The sequence below is a fragment of the Montipora foliosa genome, chromosome 7, assembly GCF_036669935.1.
Source record: "Montipora foliosa isolate CH-2021 chromosome 7, ASM3666993v2, whole genome shotgun sequence".
Taxonomy (NCBI): domain Eukaryota; kingdom Metazoa; phylum Cnidaria; class Anthozoa; order Scleractinia; family Acroporidae; genus Montipora; species Montipora foliosa.
The window spans coordinates 14290299-14302798 of record NC_090875.1 but is presented as its reverse complement, the minus strand read 5'-3'; the positions used below and the strand labels follow the sequence as shown (position 1 = coordinate 14302798).

The window sequence follows — 12500 nt, the reverse complement described above, 5'->3', positions numbered from 1 at the left end:
ACGGACAGCCTCTTAAATGTTCTTTAGCATCATCAAGGCTATCACTCGACTTTTTGTTTTGTGAGAGTTGAAAAAGTTTCTTGTTTTGCTCTTTACTGCTGTGCTCTGAAAACGGCCATTCTTCTTTATAGCGAGCTTTCCCTCGCGAAAGGTCGCCATTTTGAAATGTTTTTGGCCACGTTCGATATATCAATATTCACACATGGGTACGAGTCTAAACATTTTTTTGTTTAGAATATCCGTTGAGACTTGTGAGATAAAGAGCCATGAAATTTGACCATAAAGCCCCTTAGCCATGCCTGAATACGAACGGGGCTTACGCTGTGTTATGCGCAGAACAGGATGCGCAGTGCAATACTAGGGAATCACCTTAACTCAATTTCTACACAGGAATTTCCAAATATGGCCGCGCGAAGTCAGCCATCACAAAAAAATGTTTTTTTTCTCAAAAAAGTATTTTCAGTTAGGAGGAAAGAAATACATCATTTTAAAGCTATGAAAATAAGCTTTCCAAAAACGTATAACCTCTATACATAGAACTACAACATTTTATAAAAACGAAAGTTGAAAAAAAAAAATTAACAAAAATAACATTAAATTGGTCAAAAATCAGTTTTCCACACAAATTTGGCCACTTCAAGGTCAATTACGAATGTTTTAATGACCTACAAAAATGTTCTTCATTTTATCAGCTTTCTTGGACATAAATTTGACCGAAAACTGATGAGGCACGAATATTTTTGGATTTTTTGAAATAATCGGATTGGCGATCAATGCGTAATGATGACAAGTCAAATTTGCGACCCGTTGCTAACGGCAACGGAAGCGATCGCATTACGAATAATTACCATCTGTTTGCCAAAAAACCACCCAAATAACCGATTTTTCGACGGAAAATTCATCCCAGAGGATAAAACTATTCACTGGACATGTAATAAAGGTAAATATGTGCGAGCGAAAGCGAAAACAAGCGAACATTTTGAGGGTAGACACAATTCTGTTAGATCAAAGGACCATTTCCTCCAGACACGCAAATGTATCGCTAAATAATTAATCTTACCTTTTCAGTGATTTTAACGCTTGAAATCCCATCCAATGAACCACAAATCCTTTTCTTTATCTATCCCGAAGCCTGTAGTGTAATTTTTTGGCTGAAAAACTTTAGAAAAACCGCTTCGCGAGAGCTCCGCGATCGATTGAAAATTTGGTCATCGCATCGGCTCAAATTGCCTGAATTAGAATGGCCGTCATGTAGGCGTAATGAAAGCTAGAAAGCCGAGATTTTCAGGGAAACTGGGGATATATCTCCCCAGTAAACACGCCAAAATTTCAGCCCGATCGAAGAAAATGGCGGCGTTCTACGATCCTACCAAAAATGATATGATTTCGAATCCGATTGAGGCCCCCCTGTGGAAATTGCGCTAAAGCTTCTTAAATCCCCTTGAGAATTGTGGTTTAAGACGCTTTTAAGAGTGTTTACGAATAGTACGAATACTATGAAGTCAATATACTATTGTACCGGGAGCAAAGTATTACTTGACTTTTCTTCTGTATTCATAGTCTGAAAATGTTTTATTGTTACAGGCCTAGGGCTGCATTTGAAAGTGTTGAACTGCAGTTGTTTAAGTGAAAAAAATGCTTGGAAAACACTTCTAGAAGACCTCAAAACTAACATTTTATTGAATAAGGGGAAATAAACGTTTCAATGAGATAAATTTGTGAGAATTGTTAAAGCATATGCACGCACATGAGAAACATCAAAGTGCGTTTAATTGACAGTCTCACTCTTTTTAAAACAAGCGCTTATTTACGACAAGTAAAAGCCTGAAAGCGTGAACTGAAAATTCTTCCTTCAGCTTCATAACACCTATAAAATTAAGTTAAGTAAGATCTGTACAAATAATTCATTGCATTCGTAGTATCTTCTTTGCCAACAAACGAGAGTCAGCTTTTCCCAAAGACAATTACAATGGGATTGTAGCTGTCATTTATTTTCTCCAGAAGAATATTGCATATTCAAGGATATTCACAAGACAGGCAAATAAATGCCCCAGTTTTTCTAGTGCATCCAGGTAAACAGGTCACCCAATGTAAGGATGCAACAGAGAGATTTCCTTCAAAAATACTAATTCAATATACATACATAATTTTAATGAAGCTAAAAACTTCATGGCAAAGTAATCACAATACAGGCAAATGAATGCCCCCGTTTTTCTATTGCATCCAGGTAAACAGGTCACCCAAGGATGCAATAGAGAGATTTCCTTCAAAAAGACTAATTCAATATCTATATACTTTTAATGAAACTGAAAACTTAATGGCAAAGTAATCACAATACAGGCAAATGAATGCCCCAGTTTTTCTATTGCTTCCAGGTAAACAGATCACCCAAGGATGCATTAACAGAGAGATTACTTCAAACAGACTAATTATTATTATTATTTTTTTTTAAATGAAACTTAAAACTTAATGGCAAAGTAATCACAAAACAGGCAAATGAATGCCCCAGTTTTTCTATTAATTGCATCCAGGTAAACAGATCACCCAAGATGCAACAGAGAGATTACTTCAAACAGACTAATTTTTTTTTTTTTAAATGAAACTTAAAACTTAATGGCAAAGTAATCACAAAACAGGCAAATTAATGAATGCCACAGTTTTTCTATTGCATCCAGGTAAACAGGTCACCCAAGGATGCAACAGAGAGATTACTTCAAACAGACTAATTATTATTATTATTTTAAATGAAACTAAAAACTTAATGGCAAAGTAATCACAATACAGGCAAATGAATGCCACAGTTTTTCTATTGCATCCAGGTAAACAGGTCACCCAAGGATGCAACAGAGAGATTACTTCAAACATACAATTTTTTTTTTTTTTTAAATGAAACTAAAAACGTAATGGCAAAGTAATCACAAAACAGGCAAATGAATGCCCCCGTTTTTCTATTGCATCCAGGTAAACAGGTCACCCAAGGATGCAACAGAGAGATTACTTCAAACAGACTAATTATTATTATTATTTTAAATGAAACTAAAAACTTAATGGCAAAGTAATCACAATACAGGCAAATGAATGCCCCCGTTTTTCTATTGCATCCAGGTAAACAGGTCACCCAAGGATGCAACAGAGAGATTACTTCAAACAGACTAATTATTATTATTATTTTAAATGAAACTAAAAACTTAATGGCAAAGTAATCACAATACAGGCAAATGAATGCCACACTTTTTCTATTGCATCCAGGTAAACAGGTCACCCAAGGATGCAACAGAGACATTACTTCAAACAGACTAATTATTATTATTATTTTAAATGAAACTAAAAACTTAATGGCAAAGTAATCACAATACAGGCAAATGAATGCCACACTTTTTCTATTGCATCCAGGTAAACAGGTCACCCAAGGATGCAACAGAGACATTACTTCAAACAGACTAATTATTATTATTATTTTAAATGAAACTAAAAACTTAATGGCAAAGTAATCACAATACAGGCAAATGAATGCCACAGTTTTTCTATTGCATCCAGGTAAACAGGTCACCCAAGGATGCAACAGAGACATTACTTCAAACAGACTAATTTTTTTTTTTAATGAAACTAAAAACGTAATGGCAAAGTAATCACAAAACAGGCAAATGAATGCCTCCGTTTTTCTATTGCATCCAGGTAAATAGGTCACCCAAGGATGCAACAGAGAGATTACTTCAAACAGACTAATTACACACACACAGGCAAATGAATGCCCCAGTTTTTCTATTGCATCCATGTTAAACAGGTAACCCAAGGATGCAACAGAGAGATTTCCTTCAAAAAGACTTATTCAATATCTATATACTTTTAATGAAACTAAAAACTTAGTGGCAAAGTAATCACAATACAGGCAAATGAATGCCACAGTTTTTCTATTGCATCCAGGTAAACAGGTCACCCAAGGATGCAACAGAGAGATTATTTCAAACAGACTAATTATTATATCTTTTAAAATGAAACTTAAACTTAATGGCAAAGTAATCACAAAACAGGCAAATGAATGCCCCAGTTTTTCTATTGCATCCTGGTAAACAGGTCACCCAAGGATGCAACAGAGAGATTACTTCAAACAGACTAATTATTATTATTATTTTTTTAATGAAACTAAAATCTTCATGGCAAAGTAATCACAATACCGGCGAATTGATGCCCATGCAAATGCATATGCAAATGCTTGTTTATACTGTAGAGACAATCCCTTAGGAAAGTGAGGATCTGAAGAAGAGAAAAAGAAAACTGGACAGGATTCCCAAAAAAAGCCTATCCAAATGCTTACAGGGGCAGGCACTGAAACCTGTTAGGAAGGAGGGTGCTCTGTCTTCGCTTGATAGACCGGAAGATTGCCCCAATTGGGCATCTGTTGGTGTGACACTGATGCTTTCTAAGCAGAGGTTATCACATACATTCGAATGTAATTTGGTTTAAATAAGCACTACTAAAATTTTCAGACTTTTTGAACTCCTTTAGGGCAATAGCGATCTATTTACAAAAGCTTATTTATACCATGAGTTATGTGTTGACTTATTACTAATACACATCAAACAAGAAGATAAAATCAAAACAAGAAATTTTGACAGTGTGTGTGTAACTCCTGCCAATATGTTGTTATAGATAGAGCTCTAAATTTATCCAATTGGCTCTTGTTTTCTTTTTGTTTTAAATTTGTTTTTCATTCACTAATTACTTTCGACACTCTATTGAAAACCGCTCTATTTGAGCATACACAAGTAGTATAGGAGTATAGGAATTGGCGGTACTAGGTCAGTTTTTAAACGTCATTTATATCAAAAACAGATCAACAGAATGTTTTATCATTCCTGATTGACTCGTTCTTCATCGTTCACCGGCTGCGGTACGTGTTTGCAGAAGCAGATACAATCATTGCTTGGAATATCAGAAATGTATGTTTTTAAAATACAACTGCCCTGGCAGCCCTTGGACGAATCGCATTTCCACATACAAAACAGTTTTGACAATGTAGAGAAAAGCTCAAGGGATCTGCAGTCACAACCTTCCTTGATGGTTTTGCAGCACTTTACAGGAACGCACAAGAGAAAATAACCGAGACACGCCAGGCAATTAAAACACTTTATCTCGCCTGCACAATCGCGTGGTTTGTACATACATCCAAAGACCAAACAATCGCAGTAACACTGGTAAACTTCGCCTATTTCCTCGTTTGCGTCGCGTTCATCTTGTTCCATATCCGTAGGCCTTTCCGAACTGGGTCGTACACCCGACATTGGTTGCCTTGTAATTGGTGGTGTATTTGGCCGGTTAGATGATCCCTGCGCAGGAAACTGCTGGTCCTGGGAGACTGACATTTTTTACCCTGATTAACACACCGCCTAGTGAAAATGTAGTATGGCCCAGCAGAAATGTAAACTCATTGTCAACAAGTCCTTTCCTATCGTACAAAATTGCACGATGACGTAGTGCTTCGGAAATACTCGAGTTACATCGGATTATGGCTGGCGAAATGGTGCAAAATTCACAAAGTTTATATTCATTCACATTTAGTGTTGTTATCATTATTCAAAAATCTATTTATTCATATTCAGCAACTAAATTAATATTCAAGAAATATATTAATTCACATTCAAAGACTTATTTTGACTTTTTTGTGATTCACGAATATATTTACTCACATTTACGGGATATATTCATTCGCATTCAAAATCGTCGTCAAAATTTATAATATGGTATTCGTTCACATTTACGATCAATATCTTGATTCACAAATAAAATAATTCACATTCAGTATATTTGCTCACATCCAGGTGAGCAATCTATTTATATTCACCAAAAATTTTCGTTTAGCATTTTCTGCGCAACTAATTTCGCGCACTTGTGCATAGCGTGGTACTCAGCGGCCTTACGCACACATGTGGCGAAGAAAAGATGGCGGAGGTAAAGGAGAATGTTGAAGACACTGTTAGGCGCTGTGTGAGGGAAGAAATGGTAAATTTCAGAGATGAAAGAACACCAGGGAGACTTGGAACAGAAAACATTTTGAACAGAAAAAGGTCCTTGATACAATCTGCGGCGTCTTCAGCAGCAAGAGAACTTCCAAGAGAGCGACCTAAACGATCTTTCAACAGTGCTCCAGGCCACCTTCTTCGGCCGCTAAAGAAGAAAAAAGGAGATAGCCGGGCTCTAGGCAACCCAATCCCAAAGAGTGTCCATTTACTCGAAAAAGCAACCCCTGAGGATGACAACGATGATGGAGAAGGAGACTACAGCGGGCAACGAACTAAATCATACCGTAAAAACATGGTGGTTCTGAAGGGTGAATTCGACCTTATTCCAGGTCACGGTGAAGACGAGGTTAAGAGCGAGTTTGTGGAAGTTTTTAAGACTAAAGTAATTCAAACTTATTACCAAGTTTGACTTTGATTTCGTCAAAAGAGAAAGAAGTTCAGTGATTGTGCCTGCAGTTAAGCCTGGCCACAAATGGGACTTCGCTGATGAATACCGGTCGTTTCGCCAACGACCTGTTCGCCAACGTCTAATGTCAGTTCGCCAACGCTTATATGTCAGTTCACCAACGTCCAAAAAAAATTTTTTTGTTGAAAATAATTGTCAATTAGATAACTTGCAATTCACTTTCTGAGAGGGATTGTTGATGTGAACCGCCATATTTGTTATTAAACCTTTCAATGTGCCCCAATCCCCCCTTAAATGTTATTAGGTTTCTTAATTGATAGTTTATTGCTGGTAATATTCTTTTGCAAACTTGGTGGCTCCCAAAGGAGCCGTTTTTTGGTTGTGATTTTCACTGACTTCTGCAGTTTCCACGAATGGGGCTGTTGTGCGGCGGTCTTCTCTTTCCTCTCGTACTTCTCCCAGCTGTCGAATAGCCTCGCCTGAAGGTTTCGATACTGCTTCCGCTGAACCCGCTTCAGTTTTTTATCGGACACAAGCCTGATGGTGACGGCTGTACGTCTCGCCTCTCTGTCCAGGAGCTTGATTAAGGAGTACAGAGGTAATCCGCACTGCCCGCTCGGACGACGATTCAGAGCGTTGTGCCATCTCTTGATGTCGTTGTTCGTTCTGATGGTCCGCTGGTACACGCTCCAGTTTTTTGGAAGGAACACCGCGCTTTCAATCCACTGTCGTCTGATGTAGGCGACGAGTTTCCGAAGAGGCTCTGTTTGTGCTTCAACTTGCAGACAAAGGAACATAGGGCTGATCTGGCGATGAGGCAGGAACGGAAGGGCCATTAAATTTCTGATGCTCTTATACACCGCGTCGTCCTCAGAATAGGTTCTCTGCAGGCCGAGCTCTTGCACCTGAAAACAAACATAGATCGATAAACACATAAGTTACCTAGTCAAAGAGGAAAGAGAAAGAGGTGAAAGAAAGAGTTGAAACGTCAATAATTTATGCATACACATTTATTTAAACCATTTACATCAAATCTCAACTAAAAATGTTTACATCGCGTGTTGCGTGAGATTCGTAACAAATCTTCGAACGATAAGTTTTTCACTAAAATGAACTGCCACCGCGGTCCGCAGTCCCGTAGTTGGAATGAAAAGTGTTAAAGGAGAGTGCTTAGGTCTAATCACTGAAACGAGCGCTTAGGCTTGATTAGTAAACGAATCCTTTCTTCTTCACCTCCACTGTATGGTTGTGATTATGCTGGCCAGGCCTGAAAACCCCGTCTCGTTCTGTCACTGACGCCTTGCAGGGATTGCCTTTCGGACGAACCGTACACTGCCAGTACGTCGCATATGGTCGTCGGGAATGCACGTTGTAGCTGAAGCCAAGACTGTCAATCAGGCTGGTCTTCCTTCTTTTCGTCCCTCTCTCGACTATCTGGAAGGTTACGGGCTGAATTTCTGCGATGACTTCGCCAGGGGCCGGGTCTTCGATTGACGACTCCATATGTTGCGAAGGCGGATCATCTTTTAAATATAAAAGAGGGAAACTTGTATTAAAGGGGCGGTGATTCTTTCTGTGTTTAAATCATTTTTCTGATTTTGGCTATTTTTCTATACTGTACCAAACCGTACAACATAACACTAACTACTTTTGCTCTCCCTTGCTTGATCACCAGAAACAAGGCCGGTGTAGGATATTTCATTTCTAGTCTTCGTGTGTTAGGTTTGTTTGCTTTTGAATTGGGGTAAGGAACGCTTAATCTTAAAAAGTGAAAAAACGATCATACCGGTATCATGTAAACAAATACAGAGCGCTAAGTGAGAACCGGGATAAAATCGTACCGGAATGAAACTCGTACCGGTAAGCGCGCGAGAAAATGAGGTTAACAAGTAGGGAACACTTAATTTTACAAAGTGAAAAAACAAGCATACCCATTTCTTGATTCTTACTTCTCTTCCTCGATTTTGCTACTCTCCGCAAGTGGATCAGTGATCTCACTCCAATATAGGCATCGCCAAACCACCTCTAATCCGGACTTAACAGCATCTCTATACTGCTGTCTCGAAATTCCCGTGTTGCAACGTCGATGTTGCCATTTGTCGTAGCCACCGCAGAGGAGCGCTTCGTGTCTCGCTGTTACTTCTCATTGCAATAGATACAATAATAGCTTTCCATCTCGAGCGACTCTTGTAAAAATATTTGATCAGCGAAAATACTTCGATAAGTTGAGTGGGATGAATTGAACAGAAAATCACAGCCCTTTTATACAGCAATGCCTGATTAAGCCGGATCGAAATCGCAGGAATTTGGGGAGAGTACTCAAGCGTGTAGAGGTGTGACTCTGATGACGACTAGCAAGACCCTCTCCCCCTCACCCCCACCAGCAAAGTTGAAAGCTCTTTCTATGAAATGTATCGCAGCTGAAACACCAGAAAAGAATCGGTTCGTTCAAACAAAAGCCATTTAGCAGCCTTAACATACTTAACGCATTGTTGACTTCATCACGTGTTTCATGACGTTACAACATCCAGAAACGACCCCGGTTCTTTAAAAGCCGATTAACGCTAATCTCAGATTAAAACTTAAACAAGGAGTTTATTTCTCTACTGCCAAATGCTGTTCAACGCTGGTATTCGCCAAACCTTACATTAGAAGAAGTCAATCTTGAAAAACTAAAATAAGCAAAAAGTTGGAAACATGAAACAAAAGTTAACGCTAATCCTGGATTAAGTTAATCGGCTTTTGAACAACCGGGCCCTGTATTCTCAAATGGGCCAGTGATGTTCAATATCGCAAAGTAGTGAACTATCTATTATCGTTGAATTTCGCGATTAAGCCATCTTATTCACAAAACAGGATTGGTACTAACGCTTTCAAAGTAAAAGGTAGAAAATACACGGTTCATGTTGTATGATAGTGCTGTAGTCAAAACCAAAACTTGGGGAATTCCTCGTTGTTTTGTGGAGTACGGCAAAGAAATGCACTTAAATGCGTCACGGCACCGCACGTGCAGCACGAATATTTTTGCTTTTTCGACCAATGATGTTATGAAAGAAATTAAGCCAAGACGATGGCCACGGCAACGAAAACGTCATTCCAAAATATAACTTAGCGCAATCGCAAGATTCCGCGATTATTCCATCTTGCTCACGTTGTACAATACGGGCGAACTATCCTGTAACAGGATGGGTACAAACGGTTTTAAAGTAAACATAGAAAATGAATGGTTCATTGTTATATGTTCATGTTGTCGTCAAAACCTAAAATTTGGTGATTTCATGTTGTTATTTTGTGGAGTACAGCAAAAAAATGCACGGAAATTTGTGCTACACGTGCAGCACGAATATTTCTACATATTTAACCAACAATATTGTCGCTTTGTGGCGTTGTCGTTACCGTAGCCGTTGCTTAAACTCCCTAATAAAGGTAGAGGTGCCCAAGAAATTTGAAAGTGAAAAAAATTCGAGCAAATCTGAGTGTACACATTATTTCCTCCGGCTAAATGGCGTGCGAACGCAGACGTTTTGCCGGCGGTCGTTTCTGTGTTAACAGGGTACCGGTTAATAGGCCATTTTACAGTTGTTTGCTCAGTGACCTAGCCAATGAATGGCTGCGAGGCTGCCGGTGACCTTGTATTGATACAGACCTCACTTCTTTTACCATGTAAATTGTGTTATTGTAATTCTAATTAGTCAACATTAACATCAAAAAAGCACAAAGGTTTTTATCAAAGCAGGGTCACCGGCAGCCTCGCTTCCATTCTTAGGCCAGGTAACTTGGCTACAACTGTAAAATGGTCTATTGTCATTCTTGAGTAGGGGGGGGGGGGGGTCCTACGCACGGTTAAAGGACATTAAAAAAGTTGAAATAACTTATCACGATGATGAAATTCCATGTTCACGTATCACGGAAATTTACGAAATAAAAGGACAGCGCATGCTTGAAGTTTTTCAGAATGTTTTCTGCAGAGTCATCATTTAAATACTAGAGTCGATGTTCTGCTTTTTGAGCCTCTCAAACAGACAAGTTGGTCCTCCCATTGTCCAGCGAGTTTTTTCTGGAGCTAACTGCGCCTGCGTGTGTCACTTCTCTTATGCTCATGCATGTGTGAACTTTGTCACGCCTATGTTTATGTCGCAGTGTAAACCAGGCTTTAGGGACTTAAGATCTACGATGTTGAGGAAAACTTCACCTTGATATATAACTTCGCACTATCGTAAGGAAGAAGTGCGGCCCAGTGGTCAGGTCGCTTGCCTTGAGATCCGGAGATCCCGGGTTCAAGACCCGTCATGACCACTCTTTGAATTTGATCGTGGTAGTCCCTGGTTCAACGTGGCACGCGGCTGCGCTGGTAAATAGCCAACTGGTTTGCCTCCGGCCAGTTGGGATTTTTAACAGTTGCTGCTTCGTTGATTTCGTTTGATTGGCCCTGAAAAGCACCTAGGGGGACGTTTTAATTAAGTATGTATATCTTCCGCGATTATTCCATCTCGTTCATGTCCTAAAATGTGGGCAAAGTATCCTAAAAATAAATTGGTGCGCGCGGTTTGAGAGTAAAAATATAAAATGAAAGGTTCGTATTTGTACGCTCGTTGACGTTGAAGCCTCCAAATTGGTGATTTCAGATCGTTGTTCTGCAGAGTACAGCAAACTTTTGTGCCGCACGTGCACTACGATTATTTTTCCTTGTTTTTTGGCGTTCTCGTCGACGACCGCGTTGTAGATCTTGAAGTCCCTGATAATGAAGATGAAGGTTGCCGGCAAATTTGCAAGTGAACAATTTTGAACAAATCTGAGTCCAGACATCATTTATTCCGTTATTCTTGAGTAGGAGTAGAGGTTTCATTTAATTAACAGTAAACTCTTGATGCCCGTTAAAAATATCAAAGTTACTCATATTAAGGACTCTTTAAGAAAACGTTTTCACCGTCCATGCATTTGACTGTTCAAGGACGTTATGTTTTTACCAACTTGACCCATCTATGGGGCCTACGATAAATAATTTACCACTAAATACTGTAATAATGTCCTTTTAGATCTACACTTTTTTCCAAGAGAACAATATTTGAAGAAAACTATCGCGTAACACCCATTTTAAACATTATAGACAGATACCCATTTCTGTCATCTCAAGAATTAGAGACACGTGTGAATCTTGTAGGGAACAGTTTTAAACCTTATACGAACAATTTTCTTTGCGCACGCATGCACAAATAAGTAAATAAATAAATAAATAAATAAATAAATAAATAAATAAGTGAATAAATAGAGCGGTTTTCAAATGAGTGTCGTAAAACCAAAACCATAGTAATTACTTTAACCAATCAAAAAGGACGGAAACAATCCAGTAAGCCAATCAAAACTCGAAGTAATTACACGAAGCCGACACAAAAGGCGGGAAAACATGCACGCGCGAGCCACAATTGGTTTTGGTTTCACTTCTGATTGGTTGAAAAAGTGGCGCGAAAACTTTGAACCAATCACTGAGTGAAGTAGATGCAAAACCAAAGTAATTAGCTAATTACTTTCGACACTCAATTGAAAACCGCTCTATCCACTTGTTTATGTATTCCAGCACTCGCCAACGTCCCCTTTGACTTACGGCCGTTTTTGCTAAAGCCGCGCGTGCACACGGACGCAACAACTTCCAATAGTGTCGGGAGTTGTTGGTTCTGCAGATGCTGAATGGTGTTGGCAGTTCTAACAACTCCCAGTATTGTTTGGAGTTGTTGGTTCTGCAGATGTTGGATGGTGTTGGCAGTTGTGTGCAAACAGACGCAACAACTCCCAAAAATGTAAGGACGTGCAGTATGCATTATGGGAAGGATACAATCCATAAGACTCTTAAACTTACAAAACTCCGCTGCCATCTTGTTTTCAATACGTTAATGCGTTGCTGTCTCCACGGATACTAGCGAGCTTACGCAACAGGACGGCAGAATGGCGAAAAAATGTCGCGCGAGACTGTGCATTCCCGATCTTACGCGACATTTTTTCGTCATTCTGCCCTCCTGAGTCTTCCAGCCGTCCTGTTGCGTAAGCTCTCTACTATATGTATTACGAGTGCGTGGACC

General features: G+C 39.3%; 2 protein-coding genes across 3 annotated transcripts in view; both read right to left on the bottom strand.

Annotated features, from left to right (window-relative positions):
- Positions 1–1267, bottom strand: part of LOC138010689 (uncharacterized) — a 10903-nt gene extending 9636 nt beyond the window's left edge. For both annotated transcript variants that reach the window (XR_011124532.1, XM_068857662.1), the window contains exon 1: positions 1061–1267. The gene's annotated coding sequence lies outside the window, so the exon portion shown is untranslated. The remainder of the gene's footprint in view (positions 1–1060) is intronic.
- A 9950-nt stretch (positions 1268–11217) lies between these two features.
- Positions 11218–12500, bottom strand: part of LOC138010690 (uncharacterized) — a 99558-nt gene continuing 98275 nt past the window's right edge. The window contains exon 17 of the mRNA XM_068857663.1: positions 11218–12500. This exon is cut by the window's right edge and continues 1185 nt beyond it. The gene's annotated coding sequence lies outside the window, so the exon portion shown is untranslated.